General features: G+C 46.1%; 1 protein-coding gene across 1 annotated transcript in view; it reads left to right on the top strand.

The window, feature by feature from the left end:
• The first annotated feature begins 8,747 nt into the window (after positions 1-8,747).
• The window catches only part of GLI3 (GLI family zinc finger 3), a 259,316-nt gene continuing 245,445 nt past the window's right edge, over positions 8,748-22,618 (top strand). Inside the window, exon 1 of the mRNA XM_081799713.1 lies at positions 8,748-9,305. The gene's annotated coding sequence lies outside the window, so the exon portion shown is untranslated. The remainder of the gene's footprint in view (positions 9,306-22,618) is intronic.

Below are 22,618 nucleotides of genomic sequence, written 5' to 3'. Positions count from 1 at the left end.
TTCTTATTTGGTACTTCAAATGGTAAATAAGTGGAGCATGCTTCTCTAGACGGTATCTTGGGAACTGAAGCACCATGTAGAATCAATCCTTTCAAATATGATGTGAAGCGTTAAGGAAATGCGATGTGTGGTTCTTAATTTAAGTAGGAGTAAAATTATTAACTAAGCATATACTGACACTTTCATTATAATAACCCGCCTTTTAAACAAGGATCTTGAAACCCTTTTTGACATCAGCTGAGGTTGTGGGATGAATTTCCTGTAACAGGTGGAATATAAGTAAAGCCAACACCAACCTTCTCTCCTGGAGTCTGGCAAGCTCTGCCTAGCTCTGCGCGGGCCGCCGGCCTGTGTTACTGGTGTCTCCCCTCTGGCTGAGCCCCACTGTCAGTTCATTACCCTTGGATCTCAGCCTCAGACACCTTCTCAGGGAGCACCCCCCCCCCAGGGGCTACCCATTTATGGTAGGGACTTACCCTGCTATCTGTCATATAGCGCCCTGTTCTTTTTCTTTCCAGTGCTCACTACATCGTGTGAGCTAGGTTCTCAGCTCTGTGACGGCAAGGGCTGTGATTCCTGGCTCACCACCACATGCCCAATGGCTTGTGCAGCTGCTCATGTGTATCACACTCAGTGCACGCTTGTTGAATGACTCAATGATCGAATGGAGACTCGAGCTAAGTTTGCCCAGCTGTATGCCATCTGGACTAGGAAGGAAACCTCTCCGCTGAGCTCTATTGCACACTGTCATCCTGCGAGCCACACTTGTTGATGGGTTTGTATAAAGAAAAACCTAGAGGACCTAAGGGTCAGGCGCTTTGAATCTTTGCTCTTTCTGAAGGATGTACTGGTAAATGATTTCTAAAAGATCAGGAGCAGGAAAGAGTAGCAAGTTATCTGGAATTGGCAGGTTGTTTCTTTGAAGAAATGTTTTTCCCAAGAGCTCTTTGTGAGTAATAGACTCTTGAAATAGTTCTGTGACTTTGTATACTTCAGTAGGGAAAGTATTCACAACAAGTCCCACTTTTATAGGTGAAGTAGAACAGAGACTTAAATCCCCACATCTCCAGTGTCTTCCTTAGCGAGTATGAAAAAGCTGTAACTGGTAACCTGGGGCTCAGTTGGCATAAAAAGTAAGAGGAAGAGGAAATTTGCTTTTCTTGGCATCTCCTAGACCAGACAGAAGGCCCGCCCCTTTAGATATACCATCTACTCTCCTTCCCACAATAACTCTGTGAGATGGATATCATTATTTCCAATTTACAGATGGGCAAACTGAGTGAATTGACCTGGCAAAGCTACAAAGATAGTAATGGTGGAGAACTGATTTAAATCTAAGTCTGTTCTGTCTTGTATGCTTCTGAAAAACCCCAAGGAAGGGGCACCTGGGTGGCTCAGTCTTTAAGCGTCTGCCTTCGGCTCAGGTCATGATCCCAGGGTCCTGGGATCGAGCCCCGCATCAGGCTCCTTGCTCGGCGGGGAGCCTGCTTCTCCCTCTCCCTCTGCCTGCCGCTGCCCCCCCGCTTGTGCTCTCTCTCTCACTATCTCTGTGTGTTAAATAAATAAAATCTTAAAAAAAAAAACCCAAAGAAGTGAGACGACAGTCATTGTCATAAAAAGCAGAACCATGTGCTATACATTGTGGATAGACAGATGAGGAGACAGAGATCGAGAAGGCCTACCCTTCACCTTGTCTGTAGAACTCGGGCTTCCCTCCTCAGCCATGCTGGATCCTGGAAGGGCCGTGAGAGGGCTCTTACAATAACAAAAGTATAAAAATAATCACTGGCTCTCAGCTCTCAGCCACTGGATGATGCAGCACAGAGCTCCTATGGCCTTCATTTCCCCTGCTATGTTCTCTGAAGACCCACATACTCTTTGGTGTTCATTAACATTCTTCCATGGCCACCCTAAGCTCTGTTCCACGAGTCCTTCTGGTCCCTTGCTGCAGCTTTGGGTGGGGATGGTGCTTCTTGGTTGTCCCTCATTGTCCCTCACCACTCAGGTGAACTTCACTCTGATCTCAGAGCCCTTCCTCTGAACCCCACACTACTGAGGTCGGAGAGGTACCTCTTCGCATGAACATCATGGTTCCCAAGTACATGACCACTGCTTCTTATCTTTTCTTAAAATATCCGAACTCCTCATTGTGTTCCCAGATATGCGGTCTCTGTTTTCCCAGTTTCTTATGTAGCGAATACAGGAAGTTTTATTCACTGATATTCCTCCTCGGAATTCTTCATACCCTTTTTGGAAAAAATATACTGATGAGTTGCTGGGTGCGTGTGTAGAGGGCTAGGGAGTGAGAGCCAAAAGACAAGATGAGCTTGTACAAGACGTTCTAAACCTCTTTCTAAGGAAGACAGATCTTGTTGACTGGAGGGCCCTTGGTCTGCTGCACATTGGAGTCTCTCAAAACACCCAGTTTAGAGGGGCAGAAGCGAACTGCTCTCCCTAGGGAAAGAGAAATCAGAGAGGCTGGGCATTGAACAGGAGAAGAGCAGAGTAAATTAAAATAATGCAGTGGGGCATGGCCAGAGACAGACGAAGGACAGAAATTCTAGTGGGAAATATTGGAACTAGCTGCTAGTGATGTGTTTGAGGTCACATCCTCTCCTTTACAGCCCGTTTAATGAAAAGACTCAAGATAAAACCCACAGTTTGTGTGAGTGGACTGTGTAGGGCAAAACCACGCAACCTCGAATGTTTTCGGGGGGAGACAGATCACGTCAATGAATGTAGCTACAAGTATGGGAGTGGTGGAGACCACAGCAAAATGAAGAGGACAGGGCCAAATTTACTCCCGCACCTCAAATAATATGCATCGGCAGACCACATGTGTCCCACAGGTCGCTGCTTGACCTTTAAGGAAACTCAAAGAAGGGCTGAACATGGCTGCCAGGTGGATGGGAGATGATTCTGAAGGTGGTAGAGTGGACCTGGGTAGAGGGAGACTGAGGAGGTGAACAAGCATGCCACACGAATGAGCTCCTAGGGAAAGAAGTTGAGTTCTCCAGAAACAGATGCTGCTCACTCAACTGCTTTGTTTGAGATACAGAAAGAAACTCATTTTATTTGGTGGAGAAAATCCACCAAAGCTACTCAAATCATCAGTAAAATCTACCAAACTGGCCCCATGCCCACTGTGGGTGGGTTTCCTGTGCAGTGAGAACTTGTCCTGTGGGGCTCTGAACTTTGCAGAAATCCACAGGGAGGGGTTGAGGTCTTCCCAACTCGTGGGACTGGCTGAGGTCCAAGCCAATTACAGCTACATCTCCAAGGTGAAGAGGGACACAGCTGACATCTGGGTTACATTTATAATCCCAGTGTTCCAGGAAGATGGAAGAATAAATTACGGGGGTGCTGAGTGAGAGACCCTGGGAAGGGCACCTGTGTGATGCATACACCCTCGCTGGCAACCTGCCAGTCAGCATGGGGAAGCTCACGTGGGTCCTCTCTGCTCCCCGTCAGGGAGTGTTTCCTTCCCAGGGGCACTCCTGAGACATTTGTGCGGCTGAGGATTGGCCGGCATCCCCCAACGCTTTCCCTCCATGCACCCTGGCTGGTGGGTGCAGTGCTCGCAGAACCACGATGGCAGGAAATGAGAGAGGGCAGCAGGAAACCGACATGGGCCGAGGGTTGCCCTCAGGAAGTCAAATCAGCTCAGTCTAGGAATCATTTGTCATGGCCCTGGGAGCGAATCCAGAAGAGAGCACTTTAGGAAATTAGGAGGTCACAGGGGGGAGGGTGAGCTGCCGAGAGCATAATGAGTGGGTGACACTGGGGTCTGGAACTTTGGTTCTTGCTTGGTCTCTTTGCATGCCTCCCACCGAGATCCCCTCTTCTCCTAAGGACATCCATGAGACAGCTCTGCGAGTCAGGGCTTTCTGGCCGGGGAACGAGGGGGCTACCTTCTCTAACTGCTCTCACTCAGGGATCAGGTCAGTTAGGGGAACAAGGACAGACCTAAGAAACCTTATTTTTGTTCTGGAATCTGGTTGTTTCTCAAATGTAGGCAATACAGTATTTGAATTCCCACCATTTTTCAAGGTATTGAGAATCTCTAGGGAAGGGTGTCTTAACTAGTACCTACAAACTTCTGAGACGATCAGATAGAGACACCAATGGTCCTAGTTTCAGTGTTAAACTGTGTTCCCTTGCTGTAATTCAGAAAGGTTTGGAAATGTGGGGTAGGCTAGTTATGCTATCTGTAAGTAGTCTATTTGCAAGCCAGACCGAAGAGCCTCCTGGGAAATAACTCACTGTAAATGAAGAAAGCATGCAGCAGATAGGCTTGGCTCAACAGTAGCATCTCACTGGTGGATGGGTAGGTGGGTACTTACCTGTGTGTGTGTGAAGGTTTGCATCGACAAAAACGAGAGCCTTCATTATCTTCAGTTTAGAGACATGAAAGAGGTGTTAATCCTCAAGCGAAAAAAGGTCTAAGCACTTCTGAGCTATTTTCCAAAAGAAAACTGGTAAGCTATTCATGCATAAGGAACAACATATTCAGAGCCTTATGATCAAGTACAACTCCAAAGGCCAAGAGAATCTGTCACGTCACACAGACGTGGGATGTACGGGAATTCAGAGTACTGAGGATGCCTGAGAACATGGCCGATGGAAGGCATCACCTCCCAGCAGGCAGCCCTATGATGGGCAACTGAAGCAAAGATGGTAGTCCTGCATTTATAGGAGGAGACCAGCACAAAAGAGGAAGAAAATGGCAGTCATCATGGTGGGTTCTATACAGCATATGTGTTCATTGTTTACCTGGCATGCAACTATCTCTCCTGCCTGGCCAAGAGGAATAGTGTGTCCCTTTGGACAAGGTGCTTATTCTCTGGGAATGCAAACAGTAGGACTGACTATGTAAAATGCAGCTGTGTCCAGCCACCTCCATGGTTGACTAAAGAAAGTCTGTATTAGTGTGAATAACGCCTAGCTGAAAAACAGAAATAGAACTCAGCAGAGATTGGTTGAGCCCCTGGATCCCACCTTGCCTGAAGCCTACCTACACACATACAGACTTTTCAGTCAACACCTTCCTTCTCCTCTCCTTTAAATTTAACTTCATCCAATATGAGTTGGAATTTTGTCACTTGCAGCTAGTAGTTTTTCAGCACACATGACATATCCCCTTGGAATTTCCCAGCAATTAATTGGGGGCCACCGTGAGGAGATGGAAGAACTGCAGGGGTAAGGAAGGGCAAGAATGGTAGTTGGGCACAGCACACACGACAGGGCAGAGACATGCAGGGGAGCGTGTGGGGCTTGTTCTCAGGCCCATCCTTTGTCCTCTCCGTTGAGGATCCTTCACCCCCCTCTGACTATCTCCTTCAACGTTGTTATGGGTTGCGTTGAGTCCCTCTGGAAAAAGATACATTGCAGTTCTAACTCCCGGAATGGCGGAATGTGATCTGATTTGGAAAGGGGGTTTGTTGCAGATGTACTCAGTTAAGATGAGGTCAGACTGGCCTAGGGTGGGCTTCTAATCCTGTACGACCGATGTCCTTAGGAAGAGGAGAGACACAGGGAGCATGCCATATGACGAGGGAGGCATGAGTTGGAGTGAAGCAGCTTCAAGCCAATGAACGCAAGGGATTGACAGACTTCACCAGAAGCCAGGAAGAGGCAAGGAAGGATCTTTCTCTAGAGGTTTCAGAGGGAGCGAGGCCCTGCTGAGACTTTGATTTTGGACTTCTAGCCTCCAGAGCTATAAGACAATAGATTTTTGTTGTTTTAAGCCACCCAGGTTGTGGTAGTTTGTCATGGCAGCCCTAGGAAACGAATACAAATATCTTCAAGTCTCCTACTTCATCCAATTTTTGCCAAAGAGGAAAAAAAAACCTGTCTTATACGCTTAATCATTTTGAGGACTCACTATATTAAAATTTCCTAGGAGATTTGCATTTGAAAAGAGAACTGATGAGAGAGCAATAAATGAATGTATAATGGTGGAATTTTAGATATGGAGGAAGGGCAACCTCAGAGCCCAGTACATCTGTAAGTGCCTGTTTATCATTACAGGGGGGTTCCAATGTTTTCAGTGTGACTTTGGGATTTTTTTGAGATGTCTTAGGAGCCACTGCAGAAAAGGGGTGGGTGACAAGAGGAAGGCAAGGGGGCTGGGCTCTGAGACCCCACCATCCCAATTACAAGGGGAGTAACTCTCTTTTTTTATACTTTAGGGTTCCATAGAAGATTTCATTGGGAAAAGAGTTCTTGTGTTAAAATAGAAAGTCACAGCATTACGGCATTATTTAACTCACACTAAGGCAAATCATTTTTTTTTTAAACTCCACTATTTTGCAAAATGTGCCCACTGATATGTTTACCACTGAGGCGGAGAGCAGTTAAGCTCTGCCAAGAATCTAAGGTGAAGAAATGGGGACACACAGGAGACGTCAGCATCTTCTTTCCCTTTTGTTTTCCGCTATTCTGATGGGCATAAGAGGAAAGATTAGCTGCCTTTTCTTTGTTCTTGTCTTTTAAAAAACTGAGAATCGAGATCTTCATGATCCAAAATGTGCTCGAAGACTGTGTTAAGTAAAAGTCAAAATATCTAGTTTACTCAAGTTGTTGATTTATTGGCTGTCTTTCTTCTTTTATTTATTTTTTTTGCCAGTGGGTGAACAGAAGAGACTATCGGGATGTATTATTTGCATTCATGTGATTGAGGCAGAAGCAGTACTTGAATACAAAAAAAAAAAAAAAATGTGACTGATGCTGGAGGAGTATATATGGGAAAGAGTAGCTTGCAGTTCTCTGCAGTTGCAAAAGGATGATAATAATTCTTACACATTTGTGTCCCTTTATACTTTCACATGCATTATCTCATTGCAAACCCACACACATCCTGGGAGGTTTGCGGCCTGGTTTTCCTATCATCATCCCACAGATGGACTCAGAGCCTACAGAAGCTCAAAGAATCCTCCCTGGCCTGGGCCTGAGGCCAGTTAGTGAGGGGAAGCTGGGACCACCACCCAGGTATCCTGAGACCTCTGCTCTGTATGATGAGTAAGTGGTAGTTTCTTTTTCTTTCTTTCTTTCTTTCTTTTTCTTTCTTTCTTTCTTTCTTTCTTTCTTTCTTTCTTTCTTTCTTTCTTTCTTTCTTTCTTTCTTTCCTTTCTTCTTTCTTTCCTCTCAAAGATTGCTAAGGTAGAGAGAGAAATCTTAAAATAAATGGCTAAAAAAGACTTTCAGCCCTACTTTATCTCCAGCTTCTACCATAAAAGCTGAAGTCAGGGTCTCCTTCTGTCGTGTCTTTGAGCTAAGCAACAAGTCTCAGGAAACAAATAGTGAATACCACCATCAATTTCGTTAAAAAAAATTCTCCAGTTAAGCATTTGAATCTCAAAATGCTCTTCAAATCATAATAGCTAATCATTCATCCACCCACGTTCTTCCTTCAGTCAAGAAGCTCAGCGAGTCAACACAAGTGCACCCTCAGCTCCCTGCATGGCTGGTGGCTGGTGGGTGGGTTAAACTCTCCCTTACCCCAGAAGAATGGATTTTGGAATGTCACAGGGTTTTCTTTTCTTTCTTTTTCTTCATTTGTTCCCCCCCCCCAATTCCTTTTTTCAGCTACAGGTCCAGGTTGGGTACATTCAAAGGGAACAGATGAACGTTGCCGGCCCGGCTAAGGAAGGAGGGAAAATAAATTTCACTAGTGTGGGCCGCCGCAAATAAATCAGGGACAGAGACACTTTGTAGCTCAGGGGAAAGCACCACGTTGTAGTCCAAGCTCCAAAGCCGCAGGGTCTTTGTTTTTGTGTCCTTTATAAAGTGGCCCATGGGGACTGTAGGCTGTGTAGTGGGAGTTCCCACTTCCCAGATTTGGCCCCAAGGGCAGATGAGTCCGGTGGAGAGGAAAACCCTAAACTTCCAAAAGCATCCTCTGGCAAGCCAGGGAGTTTCAGGGTTGGCTTGGGAGAAATGTAAAAGGAGGAGGTGGGGAGGCAATGCGGGGTGTGATCCGAGAGGCCTTCAAAGAAGAAAGGGGAGCCCAAACTGGGAGCAAGAGAAAGGAGAACCGAGGCGGGGTGGGAGGCGATGGAAGCAGACAAGACGAAGCACGGCGCGCGGGGCGCTGTGGGGTGGGGGCGGCGGGGGCGTCCGGGCGGGGCCGCGGGCGCGGGCGGGGAGCGCGGCCGTGACATCACGCCCGGGCCCCCTTCCCCTCACCGGGTGGGTGGGGCCTCGGCGCGCCGAGCGGGCGCGGGGTCAAGGAGGGGGAAGAGGAGGAGCGGGCATGAATATGTCTGAGTGAGGACCCGGGAGGGGAGGAGGAGGCGGAGGAGGCGGAGGGAGGGGAGAGGCGCGCGCGTGGCTCGGGGCGCCCGGGCTCCCTCCACCCGCCCCCCCAGCCCAGCCCCCGACCCCGGCCTGCGGCGCGCCGCCTCCTCGCCGCCGCCCGCGTCGCAGCTGGGACCCGCTCCCGGCGCGGGGACCCGGCGGGCGGGGAAGCGCGGGCCCCGGCGCGGCCTGGAAGGAGCGAGAAAGCAAAAGTAAGGCGAGCAGCACTCCAAGTTTTCCCAACTTCGCCCCCTGCGGCGGCGGGCGTCCTGCTGCTCAGCGCGTCCCCACCGCGCCGGCGAGTGGCAGAAAGAAAAGGGACGGGGCGGGGGCGGAGGAAGAGGGAGTGCGGAGGAGAGGGGAGAGTCCGGCAACTTCTGTTAAAACTTGGTGGAGGAGGAGCGCGGGGAGGAGGAGGAAGCGGAGGAGAAGAGGGAAGGAGGGAGCGCGAGGGAGGGAAGCGAGAGCCGAGGGACAACTTTTCCACCCCGTGAGTAGCGCCGGCGGCGCGGGGTCGGGGCGGGGGGCTCCTCCACCCAGCGCGGACGGCCCTGCCGGGATGGGACCTTCTTCCAGAAAGTCGATTGGATGCCAGGAGGGGACTGCGGTGGGGGCTTGCTTTCTTTCTCTTTCCCCTCCCTCCAGCGGGTGAACCAAATCAGAACTGTCACTCAGGGCCTGTGAGTCAGAAGGGATCGGATTACACGATCCCTGAAACCGATGCCGGAGCTGCACGAGCGGGAGGGAGCGGGCAGGGGCAGCGCCACCGGCACCGGCGCGCTCGCACACTCGCCCTCGCGCACACTCGCCGCCCCGACTCGCCCTCCCCGCGCGCCCGGCGGCCGCCCGCGCCGCACCATGCCCGCGGCGGGCGCACTCCGCGCCCGGCCCGGCCGCTCGCCGTAGCCCGAGCCGCCCGCGGCCGCGCGGAGCCCGAAGCCGCCCGCCCGCGCCTCGAACGCGGGTCTATGGGAAGTTCGGGGACTTGACAGCCGCCGCCGCCGCAGGTACGTCCCGCCCGAAGTTCTTTGTTTCGCGGGCCTGGCACCCGGCAGCCCGCTCCTGCGGCCGCGCCCGCGCCTCCGGGTCGAGAGGGGGTCCCCGACGGGGGGAGCGGGAGGAAATGAAAATGGCTGTCAAAAGGCGCCCAGATTTGGAGAGCAACCCGTGCGGCGTCGGAGCGAGGCTTTCATTCGCTTCCTCCTTCTCGGAGCTCCCTTGCCAAGTGCCTGAGCCCGCGGCAAGCCGGAGACGGACCGGAGAATTTCCCATCCTGGAGGGGGACGAAGTTTGCAGCAGCGGTGACGGCACCCCGCGCCCCCGCTCCCCGCCCAGAGCCCCGGCGCCCTCCCTCGCCGGGCTGCGTCCCCCTCGGGTGGCGGGCGGGGGCGGCGGCGGGCGGCGAGGTGGGTCCGCGCCGGGAGCGCGGCTGCGGGGGCCGCAGGCAGCCCGCGCAGCTTCCGGAGGGCGGGGGTGTGGTGTGCGGGGATGCGGAGGGGCGCGCCGCGGTCGTCGGAGAGGAAAAGTGAAAGTTGTACCATCTGTGTATGATTTGGGATTCTTTTATTTCTTTTCCTTTACAGGGACAGCACAAAAAAAAAAAAAAAGAAAAAAAAGAAAACAAAAGAAATAAAAGCGTTAGAAGTTGCAGGGAGTGAGTGCGGGGATGCGAGTAATCGTGGCCCGTGCAATAATCATTCAGGAGGCCGCATTTTCGCAGAGCAGAGTTGGGTATGAATCGCTCTGCAGGGGACAGTTACTTTCTGGAGTTGCCGAGGGAAAATGGGCGGGAGGAAGTCGAGAGGGAGTAAATATTTACCCCAAACTTGGAGAGTTTGTGAAGCGACTTTTAAGCAGATCGCCAGATGCCGAAGCGCCAATGCACACCCCGGCCTTTTAGCCTTCCCTGAACTTTGTGCTCCTGTCCTTGACTGCACCTCCTTCAGAAGATGCGGTCCCGAGAGGGGCTGGACCCGGGTTTCCCTTGCTGACCCCGCGTAGAAAGAGGATTAAGGAGGCATCTCCCTCGATACTCCTGCTGCCTCAATACTTCTCATTCCCTGGTGTGCAGTGCCGAATAGATTCTGGCCTTGGGTACAGCGCTTGTGGCCCTCTGCCAGTTTATATGTACATGTATTTATGTAAAACATTTTCTCCCAGCTCTTTGTCAGCTGTTCCACATTTTCCAGCTGCCATTTCGGTTTGAAATGATGGACTGTCCGCATCTCCAAGTAAAAGAGCCCTTTCGCCAGAGGTATGGAGGGCCGGCCCCTGTGCAAAGACATGGGCAGTGCCATTAGCTGGACTGGTATCATTAGTTCCCAAAACACACCTTCTGCTCTCCTTTTCCTCTCCTCCTTCCTCTTCCCAGTTAGTCTTTCCAGAGCACTCTGCTGGAAATTCCCAATAACTAGTCCAATAACTAGGCTTTTCCCTCCAAATGTGATTTTGCACAAAATTTGGATGAGGCCTTTTTTTTTTTTTTTAGATCCCTGAAATGTGTGTCTGGTGGAACTAAATTAACTTTTAAAAAGAGTTCCAGCTTGAGTGTGTTGGGCATGGCTGGTGGGGGGGGCCTCTGCCATGGCCAATTGAAATGATCTCATTTCAGTCTGTTTAAGGCAGGAACTATTCATCGTTTCCAGGTTACACTTTTTACGTTGTTTGATGTCTTAGCATATTAGAGACTGAAATCTTCAAGAATTGGCCTAGAGTATTAATTTTGAGTATTTATGTAATTGTTCTGTAATTTGAATAGGTGCCTTATTGATTGATTCCTATAATTATTTCATTTAGGTTTTAAATTAAAAATTAATAATAGTCTGACAGTTTCTTAATTACATGTGTCAAGATTATTTTGAAGGAAGAAAATGCTATGTTTTAAAGTAGTGGAACAACCTCAAAATCTCTTCATTTTTCTAAAGCAGAACGGTATTTCAGTTGAGGGGCAATAATAAAGCTGCGGTGATTGGTCCTAACAATGTAAATTGTGTGAAGTATCTAAAGAATTTGTTTATGTTAGGAAATATTGGTCTTAATAACGTGGTACACAAACACTTTGGCCAGTTAGACTACAGTCTGACCTAAAACAAACATGAAATAACATTTAAATTAGTTGTAACAGCGTACTTACAGAGAGAAGAGAGTTTATTTTATACTAAAAGCTATTTAATTAGAAACTCCTTGCCTAAGGGGAGATCCTTTCAGGGTATATAATTCTTAAAGTCAGCCTCGGGAAGCTTTGGTTTAAGATGCCTGAAGGAGTCCAAAGTGAGAGGTGTCTAGTGAAATTTCACACATGCAGAAGCACTTTATGAGGTATAGATTGTGTTATTATTCATAGGCTAGTTGGTCCAACTCAGATACCTACAGTTTCCCAGTACCTTTGACATGTGTGTATTCCTTGATCAAACCCTGAAAATAAACACACTTTTACCGTATGCCTCATTTGCAAAGGACTACAGACAGAAATGAGAAAATTCCGTACTGATGAAAAATGGCTCTGTTGAGTTATTTCATTACTTATTTAATGAAAGAGTCATTAATTTATCAATTTGATGCCTGAGCCTAAAAGTTGGACTTTCCTTTGTTTCTTGGCCCGTTTTCTTAATTACCTGTATGCTGGAAGGGTTTCAGACTTCCTCTGTGCTTAGCCTTTCTGAGGTCCTTCCCTGGATATGAGGTATCCTGCTTTACTGAGATTTTTCCTCTCCTGCCCCCCCCCACTTTCTTGAGGCTAGGGTTTGGTTGGGAGCATAGGAAAGGAAACAATTTAATGATCATTGTTCCATGCACTCACTTATATGGAGACAGTAATGGACTAAGAGAAACCAGTCTTAAAGGAAAAGTGAATCACTGAGTCATGAAATCCTCAAGAAAACCTTAGCAATGGAATGTTAATGCTTTTAGACTATAGTAGATTATCTTAAAAGTCAGACTTTTCTTCTTTATGCAATTGTTGTAAATCCCTAGCTAAAGAGTTCTTTGAAGGAGGTTTTAGTTTTGCTGGCATTCATATTCCATAGTTGGTCTGACTTGTTTTGGAAGATTCAAGAAATTTTCTGCCAACTTATATCATAAGAAGCAATTACAATGCTGAAATGACTAGAGAGGAAATGTGTGTGTGTGTGTGTGTGTGTATAAGTTTAATTTGTTAAGCAAAATATTCCACTCTCATAATGACTTCAGGTTGTCGTTTCATTAAAGGCTAGTAGAAGATGCTGCCCTTCGCTTCATGTCATTTTTCGAGATGAAAATTGATTTGTTCGAGTTTCAAAGCAAATAAAGGGAGACAGAATAAACAACAACAGGGCAGGGGTACTGCTGCAAACTTTTTCAAGTACTTTCAGTGTATTTTTCATCTTTACTTTTATGTGATGGGCCTGTGAAATAGAGCTGTAGACTGGAGAAGACTTTAAATGAAATTTCACACTTTGATGATTTTTTTTTAAACTTTGATATATTGACAGCAAAAGGAGCTGCAAAGCTTTTATATAACTTGAGCAGTAACGCCAAGCAGCAGTCAAACGTCTCTATGCATTTGTGTTTAACTGCAGAAGAAAAACATGTCCATGGGTAGTAGAGGTTCTTATCAACCCCCTAATCCCAGATCCCAGCAAACCTTGAGGGCATGCCTCAGATCTTGCTGAAATCACTGTAGACTCCCACAGTTTGCAGATTAAATATGCTATGTGTTCCTGGCTCCAACAACAGTTTTATGAGCTCACTAAGCTTCCTGTTTTAAGATCCTTTTCTTAAGTTTTTAGGAGCTGCTAAAGGCAATGCTGTCTGGAGTAAGTGGTGTTGTTAATTTAGAGACACTTTGGACATTTCATTCTCTCTTTAAAAATTGCCAAAATTATTATTTGTAAATTGAAGGGCTAGTTAGGCAGGGAAGAGGGAAGGGAGCCCTTTGAAAGAAATGGGATGTTAGATGCGTGCCTAAGCGCAAAACTTCACCTGGTGTCTCAGTTGTTTTAAGGCACTTTTCCTTTGCGTAGCCCCTTAAAATTAGACTGTTTCTATTTGTAATTCTAAATGCACTATATATTTCAGTGCCACACTTCTTAGTTACTCATGACCACTTCTGTTTTTTTTTTTTTTTAACGTGAAAGTGTTTTTTGTTCTGTGTTGTGTATATTTCAGCCCGACAAAATGTCCCAGAAAATCTATGGCTCTCTAAAGAAACTGAATGAACAAGCCATTACATAGTTAATAAGGTGGCACTGGAACATTCCAGCCCCCCTCCTGAAAGGCAATATTGTGTTGAGCTCCACATCTGCATCTGTAATATCTACCGTTGTGTCCCCGTATATTGTGCTTTTGCATTTTGCTCAAGAGTCATAATGACCAAAGAAAATACTTACATCATCGTCCAACAACATGTCATATAATTCCCAAGAGAACTCAGCCAATTTTGTGCTTAAAGGTTATTCAATGAATGAAATTGTGAAAGCCCATTTGTCAAAGTACTGCATGGTTTCTGTTAGTTTTCAAGCCCCAAATTCATTGTCTGCCCTGGCCCGGCCATTAGTCATCAGTGTATTAGCGCTGCCTTCAGGCCATGCTGCCCAGCACTTCTTCACACCATTATAGCTTTGAAAGTGTACTCTGTCGACTTGTAGAATTACTGCTCTGATTTCCGCTTGGCTGGGTTCGAGGTAAGTCCCCTCCCTACCTCCTAGCTGCCTGTAATCCTTGCTTTCTTTTAAAGCTCCTTTCCAGAGATTTAGGGGAGAACTTTCTTAAGGGCCCTGTTGGCATCATACTGTGGTTTTGTTGTGGTATGCACTGTACATATAAATTGTACCTGCAGTAAATTGGATTGATTGCTGGCCTGAAACAGCTTTGGGGCTTTTCTTTTCTTTACTATTTTTTTTTTTGATGGGAGGGGGCAACAGTGTGTGTGTGTGAGAGGGAGGGAGGGAGAGACTGAGAAAGGAGTATGTTTTAAATATAAGCATTTGATTGTATGCATTTGAGTAATTTTTATGCCACAAAATTAAATAATGGGAGACAAATGTAACTTTATTTAAATCTCTGTTGGAATACCTTCAGAATGCAGTGTGATCTCTTACTTGCTTATTCTCATTTGCACATTTTTAGCTTTAGCCACTTTGACTTTTTTTGAAGACTGTGTAAAATACCTAACAATATTCCAGGGTGCCTTACATTATAAACTATTGGTTTTTACAACAAGGGACAGACCGCATAATGCTCCCAACTTGGATGCAAGGTAACTTTCAAAGTGCAGTAATGAAGGCATGAGACAGTTAAACTGTATTATTGATTTCATTTTGTGATATTTTTAAAAAGAATAACTCAGTCTCAAGAGAGTTACCTGTGTGTAGAGAAACCTCAGCCAGCCTCCTAAGAATGAAGCCTTAATGAACTCAGATGAATGGAAACCTGAATGGAGTGGCCAGAAGTGTGGACCAGGTCATGCACCTCAGAACAGCATCTGCTGTTTGAACTGCGGTTGTTCAAATGGAATTCCATACCCAAGCATTTCACTGGGAGGGTGTGTGGTTTGGGGTAGTTTGCACTGACGTGATGGAGGGTGTACGGGGCAGGTGTGAACGATAAGCTGAAGAATTCTGCGAATAAGCAAAGTTCATAGGCTCAGTGGACGAGGGGGTGATTTGTACTGAATAAGACTTAATTAAACATCCTTAAATTTTTGAAAATTTGCTTTTTTAAAAAAATTTATTTATGTATTAGAGAGAGAGAGAGAGAGCACAAGCAGGGGGAGCGGCAGGCAGAGGGAGAGGGAGAAGCAGGCTCTCCGCTGAGCAGGGAGCCCGACGTGGGGCTCGATCCCAGGACCCTGGGATCATGACCTGAGCCGAAGGCAGTTGCTTAACCAACTGAGCCTCCCAGGCGCCCCCGAAAATTTGCTTTTAAAATTGCAATTAAGATTCAGGAGTCACAATTTTAAAATTGGGAGGATAAAGTATGCTGAACACATCACACACACACAAAAATACATTAAGTACATTTGGGATATCTCTAGCTGGTTTTTGGCACCCAACAGGTATTACTGGTCTAGGATTTGTGATGGTTTCATAGGCCATGTCCTCTGTCCCCTTAAGCTTGATTGTAAAGACACACATGATTTTAGGAACCAAAAGTTATGTCAGTCCTGTAAGAATAATTTTTAAATTTAGGATTTTTTCTTCTAAAAATGTGTGAAAATTTTTAATTCCTGTAAACCTCAGTGAAGTGAGACAAGGAACACCTTCGATCAGACATGATGTTTTTGTGATATATATGGGTTTCAGGGAAATACAGTTTTCATGAGTTTAGCTGATCTATGGACTGATAGCTGACTTACAGATCTCATTTTCTGTCTGAGGATTGTCTCCAGCAAACCCACAGAAAATGGGGGTGCCGGCTTGCTCCGCATTATTGCTCATTTGTTAATGGCACCTGCTATGCAGGGTGCTTCCTGCAGATCCTAACCAAAGCACACTGGACGCTGTTTTACAGTTTCCCCAAACTCAGAATTGGCAACAGGTATTAAATAACGACCTTATACTCCGCTGGAATATTTCTCCTAAAATACTACTGACAGCAGACAGAGAGCAGCTGATGCTCTTTTGTTTTAAATAGAGATGGCAGAAAAGTAAAACAGGTGCACAAGATGTCATTTGCGATTTTACCTGTAATAGCAGTGATTACTTTGTGTCCAAAAAGCTTTTCAGTGGTTGAAGGTAAATATGTGGATTTCTTAAAAGTTTAGATGTCACTAATTTACTAAAGCCAAAATCACTTAATCCATAGTCAGGCAGTTATTTCCCCTTAGAGTAATTCCATTCCTTTTAGAGTAATTCCATTTTGGGACATCTATCATGAATACTGCTTATCTGAGACGAGAAGCCTCCAAAATATAGGAAAGAAAGATTGAAAACAATAGGCAGCAGATTTGGGGAACCGTCTAGGCTACCAAAGACCACTTATGGCAACTTGAACAGCTTTCTTGTTTGCAGGCAACGCTTTAGGTTTTCCTAATTAAGGAAAAGTCAAATCATATGGAAAGGTAAAATAATTGTACATTTAAAAATACTATAAAGATTCGTGAAGATTTCATTAAGAACTTATGAAGTAGAGCTTCTTTTCTTGCAGAAAAGGAAAGCAGTGCAGACAGGGAAGGTGAGGAGGGGAAAGGAAACTGTTGGCTGGTCACAGGTTCTGCATATGTAATGGATTTGAAGTTCAGAAAGATAGTTGGAGCCCAAGGAAATTCAACCACATTACAAACCTGTAAGAGGTTTTCTATAATGCGTGGTTGCGTGAAATCCACTGAAACATTTTAAATTCCCTAAATTTTGCTCATTTTGTACTTCCAAAATCGTTCTAAAGTTAAAATCAGCATTAGTTTGTACTTCTTGATTTTTTTCCCCCTTCTTCCTAAAGGATTCATTTTCATTGGAAATGGAGTTTTAATGCTACAGGAAGGTATAACTATTTAATAGAAATTTTACCTAAACAGTTGCTCCAAGAGTAGCATCTTGAAGTAGCAGCTAATCTGCTAGTAATAAAAGGTGAGAAAAATGTCACTCCTCAGTGATACAGGGGAGACCCCTCAGAAATCCTTACACAGGCTGCTTCCTTCTGGCTTTTTAAAACATGAGCCCATTAGGGAGATCATTCAGCTTATAAATATACAGGCAGGTGTAAGTAAATGTAATTTCTCTGGAGGAAAGCCTTATTCCACTCGAGCAATAGTTCCCTAAGCTGCACAGAATAATTTCTCACTTAAGGCCTAATCATGGTGCTGTTAAAAGCCCTGCTCGGCCTACTGGAATGCCTTCTCTCTGATCCCTTATTGGCAGGAGCTATTTTAACCTATCAGAAACGCATTGGGTTCCCACATCAAGCTTTTAACTTAGTTTTTTACATCTTTAAATGCATTAAGACAAAAATGAAAGAGAATTATTGCCCAGGTTCAGGCAACTTAAAAATAAACCAACTGGATTAGGGAAATAAATTAAGTAGTCTGCTGTTCACAAAGGATGCATTATCAGTTTATAACTACTGTTTCATTTCACCTTAGATTAGAAAGTCGCAGACAGTTCAAACATTTTACATGTTGGTTTTAGCACTGGTGCTGTCCTTAAAAAAATTTTAACTGTTTAAGTGATGAAGAAATCCTGCTTGGATGTGGATCCCAGGTTTCACTGCAGAGACCTGCACTGGGAAAGGCTGATTTTTGCACATGTTCCCAGAATTGTGATTTTTTTCATCCTCCCTGTTTACTACCCAAAGCCTGTTGAGGTTGAACTTTGGAACTCCACTGAGCGCCTCCCTCCCTGAGACACAAGGAGATGTGTCCAACCCTTAACCATTCACAACACCTGAATCTACTTAGGGCAGCTGGTGGAGAAACAACATTTGGGGGCCAGGTTAATGGACGGTGAGTTAGAAGTTTTGTGAGTGAAGCCCACACCCATTGGTTTGTGAAGACCTCCAGTGTTCCCCAATGTTTTATGACAGCGAGACACACAGGGTGTTGCATTGCGAAGTACCTGGAAAGTTGCACCTCCCCGGATTCAGCTGGGAAAACAGCTGTGTGAATGAGAGCGGGGCTACCTCGGACAACTGTCTGCTGGAAATGCTGCCGGGCATGTTGCAGAGAGTTTCCCAGTGCCCGTGACTATGCCCAAGGAGCAGGGTAGCCAGTGCGAAAAAAGTGATAAGGGGCGCTTCTTTCCCTGCAGAGGCCCTGCCGGTTGCTACCGTTCAGCCTCGCCGTTCCGGGAAGCCCGCCTCAGGAATGCGGTTCGCAGCGGGGCTGCCGGCGTCCCCGCGGCCCCCGACACCCCGCGACAGCCCCGGCGGCTTCCGGGAGCCGGGCCCGTGCCGGGGCGCGGGGCGCGCGGGGCGGGGAGCTGCGGGCCGCCGGGGGAAGCGGGGCGGCCGCGGCGGCCGGCCGGGGAGCGGGGCCGGGAGCCCGGAGCGCCGTGCGCCCGCCCGCCCGCCCGCCGAGAGCCGCAGGCCCGCCGGGGCGGCGCGGGGAAGCGGGACAGGAGTGAGGACTGGCAGCCTGGCTGGAACCGTCAGCGGGCGTGGGGGCGCAGGCCGAGCCCGGGAGCTCTCCCGAAAGGACCCCGGCCCACAGCCTGGAGAACTATTATAATAAGAACGGGGACTCTTCTTTGCCGTGATGAAGTTCCTGGGGTTTGGTTTGGTTTTTTTCACGGCAGCTCTAAAGACAGGGCCACTGGAGGCTTTCTGTGCGAAAGGGCCGTTTCAAATGTAAGTCCCCCCAAGAATTGCCCAGTGTGGTCTGTTGGCGTCTTTCTTGAACTGACTTTCAAATGGAGCCTTGCACTAACTCCACCGTCACCTGGTCAGGGCCTCCAGCAAGCTTTAGATGCTTTCTCCTGCAGTAGGAGGTTGATGCAAGTTCAGATTTCTAATTCAGAGAGGAAAGACCCACCTGCAGGCAGGTTGCTAGTGGGCGAAGGATTAGGTTTAAAATAGGGTCTGGAATTAATTGTGCCCTGGGTTTAGGCCTCCGGGAAATTACAAAAGGTTCAAGGGACTGTTGAATGGGGAAAAGCCAGGACTGCTTTCAGGAAGGAATTTTTATCCCTTCATTTACCTATGCAACTTCATGCTCTAGCAGGTCTGCACTATCAGAGATTTCCTTGGTTGTTTTTTTGTTTTGTTTTGTTTTTTCATCTATTCAAGCTGCTGGGACTTCCAACATCAGCTACAAAAAAATTTTTTCTCTTTTTTCTTTTCCCCATAAGCATAAAAAGTCAAGGGGCATGCCAGCAAATCTTGCACGTAATGTTGCATGTGGTGGAAGGAGCTGAGGAACAGTGTGGAGTTCTGAGAGGAGGAAACGTGGTGGGGGCGGGGTGGGGAAAGTCACCTTTCATTCCCGTCTAAAAACCAGTGGCATGTTTTCCTCAGAGAAAAATCTTTGAAGTGAAGCAGAACTGAAAAAGTTTTCCTTGCAACTTATGTTCTAAATAAATTATACTTTATTTAAGAAATCCCAGGTTTTAAAAATAGTACTGTGGGCCACTGCTTCAGTTAGGTAGGCTTGAAGATTCCACAAGGAATTTTTACTGGACACTTCTGTACCTCACACCTTCAAATATCAAATCAGGACTGAGTTTCCAAACTGGGCTTAATGTTCTATGAAAAAAAAAAAAAAAAGAAAAACCAACCTCCCCCTACTGCTAGAAGCAGACCCTCTTCTGCTAACTCTTCATGCATAGTTTTGATGAAGTGTGAGAGCCTAGAATGTTAAAACTTTCCCCTTTGTAACTGACAGGGACAAAGTTGTGTTTTTATCAGTAAAATAAGCTGATATAATTTATAGGGATATACAGGAAGCAGATGTCTACCTTGGCAAGTTGCCATTTTTATAGCCCTGTTCCAAGCATAAACCACACTTTTAAATAATTAGTTACTAACTAATGAGATCCAAAAATAAGTTGTCAAAATAGAAGAAGGGGGTAGATTCTTGAGTGACCAAGGGCCCATTTTTTAAAAAAAATCCATTTCGAACAGGGAGAGGGGGTAGGAATTGGTATTCTCTAAGACCATTAATTAGTGCAATTTCAGTCAGTGCCTGGGGCTTTACCTCTTCTCACGTGAACCTCTCTCTCTGGTGATGAGTATTTGGAGGGTTTATTGCTTTGTTAAAACGAAGTCCTTTGCTTGGGGGAAAAACCAACAACTCCACAAAACCCAAGTTTCTCAAGGAACTTTGGTGACTTGTCACCTCACTACTGTTAATTAGCTCCCTCTACTAACGGACAGACTTATTTCTTAGCCAGGAAGGAATCCTATCCCTTCATTTTTTTTTTTTTTCCTGGTCCCTTGGCTTGTTTCCATGTGCAGTTTTAACTTAGCAAACTCCATCCAAATTCGACCAATAAAACCGTATGTGGGTTCTGAGGGAAACAATTATAGTAAATGCCTGTTTATCCAAAATGGTTGTGAATGGAGTGTTTCGATGAAATATTCCTGTTGAAAACGATTAGTTTTTGTATAATTTGTCAGTTTTCAAAGAAACACTGGATATGAAAGAAAAGATATGTAGCGGAATCAATGGTGATTAAGATTGAAGACACTGCAGGATTGTCCGGGTCACCAGGTCATCTCAGGATCGTTTATTTACTCGGTAAACATTCTTATGGGTATGAGGTGCTAGGAAGATAGCCATGGTGCTTGTCTTCATGGAGCTTAGGATCTGGAGGGGAAGCTGGCCATGAAGCCATTCAGGAAAGATTCTGGAAGATGACTTCATTATTGTGATGGGCGTTGGGAAAGGCTCATGGCAGGCTGTTGAAATTCAGTAGTCTGGGCTGCCACCCATTCATTTCTTCATCCAGTTGGCAAAAACTTCAGTGGGTACCTGTTGCACTGGACACATAGCGGTGAACAGAAATGTGTGGAACAGTTGTCTGCAAGCTTTGCTGAGCCTAATGCTTACCAGTGCTGGCTAAAGTTTCCAGGGGCTACCTCCGAGATGTCAGGGATTGGACCTGGGAATTCGAATGTCTTGGAAGCACTGTAGCAAGGCTGATCCAGGTGGCTCTTGTCTGACCTTGGGAATCAGTGCTCTGGACTGGGTTAAACCTTCTTGTGGCATACTTTAAAGATGATATTAACATCAGTTTTGGGGGGAGCATACAGGTTCTCGATCTGTATTCATGGAAGAGCTTGGAGGGCCCGTGATCCCTTGGAAATCAAATGTACACTCTTTGGTGTGTGTTGAAGGGTATTTTTCTGGGGAGAGGATCCATAACTTTTAACATCTTAAAGAGGACTGTACCCACCTTCCCCCAAGGTTAAGTCCCAGATCCCAAGGTGTGATTCCATCATGTGACAGATGAGAGATCTGAAATGCGGGGTAACCCCAGGGGGCGCCATTCAGGTAGCAGCCTCTAAAGAGGCTCTGGCCTCTGAACCAGCGCCTGGCCTCAGCCCAGTGAAAGGAGGATCAGCAGCTCCTTTACTGTGGTACTTTGTTAGCGCTCTTTGACAGATGTTTCAGAATTTGGAGTGGATCTCACAATTGATATGCAAATTTAACTCAGTGCTGCTTTTTTTCTTTTTTTATTCTAGAAAAGCTGTTCTTAAGTAACTTGTGTGTTTTACAATGAATGACAGTGGATAATCAAGGCAAACAAATGGGGGTTAGCAGAAGAGATATATGAGTATTTGGAGGGTTTATTGCTTTGTGCCCGGCAGCCTCTGGATCTTAAGCTTTTCTAGTTACTTGAATTCCAGACCAAGGGGAGAATTTCTCATACAATAAAGAAAGACTTTTCAATTCCCTTGCAAATTTGAGTTAAGGATGACTAAAAAGATTTCATCTGGTATTTTAACCCTTTTAGTCGGTTAAGCAGTTGCTTGTTTTATTTCAGTAATCGTTGTTTGGATTGAACATGGTGGCGTCTGCTAATGCCCACCATGAGTGTTGCAATCTAGACAGCTTGAGGAAAACATGCTGGAGAGGACACTTTTCATCTTGCAGTCTTTGCAGGTGCAACTCATGACTGCAAAAACAAACAAACAAAACAAAACAAAAAAACAACAAAAACAAGAACCAAAGAGAGGAGTCAGGGCACTTGCCTGTAGCTGGGTGTTCGTATTTCTTAAGCGGTCCCAGTCTTTGCTCTCAGCAATCTTTTGACTTTTCCTGTGGGATCCAGAGCATGTTGTTCTGTTGCCTTTGTTGGTTTTAATAATGTAGCACAAATGAATTGAAACGTTCTCATGTCTTAAGAAAGCCTAAAGAGTACGGTTTACCTCGGTGAATTAGGATGAAGGGGCATTTTGCAATTCAGATATATCAGGTCAGCAGACATCACGAGCTTCTTGGCCCACATCACGCTCTGTTTCCAAAAGTGGAGCTGGCCCTGGGCTTGAGAAATGGCCATGCTCTTTGAAACACCTAATTAATACTTAAAAACCTTCCCCTTTTGGAAAGTTATCGCAATGCCCCTCCCTATAAATTTGGCCTCCTGAAGAGACACTTGTAGATGTGGCTTACAAGAGTAATGCGACCCTTGGGTTTCACACCATAAACACAGCTGAAAATTGAGATCTTCAGACCACTTTATAACAAATGCCCAGTAGGAATTTGGGAAAAGTCTCACATTATGGATACTTCCCTGCCTTCTCCTTTTGCATGTGTCGGACAGAACTTGACTGGCTTGTTATTACAACTTGGAGGTATTTTTGCAAGAAAAGTTGTGGGCAAGGGTCTTCCAGATTTCGAACTCCTTAAATAAAGCTCTTAGACCCCTCCTCAGGCCACAGGTGAAGTGGGCTTTTAAGTGAGATTTTT

This window comes from Leptonychotes weddellii, chromosome 12 (assembly GCF_054177405.1).
Source record: "Leptonychotes weddellii isolate Sample4059 chromosome 12, ASM5417740v2, whole genome shotgun sequence".
In the NCBI taxonomy this organism is placed as follows: Eukaryota; Metazoa; Chordata; class Mammalia; order Carnivora; family Phocidae; genus Leptonychotes; species Leptonychotes weddellii.
The sequence above is the reverse complement of the archived record's forward strand: the minus strand, read 5'-3'. Positions and strand labels throughout refer to the sequence as shown.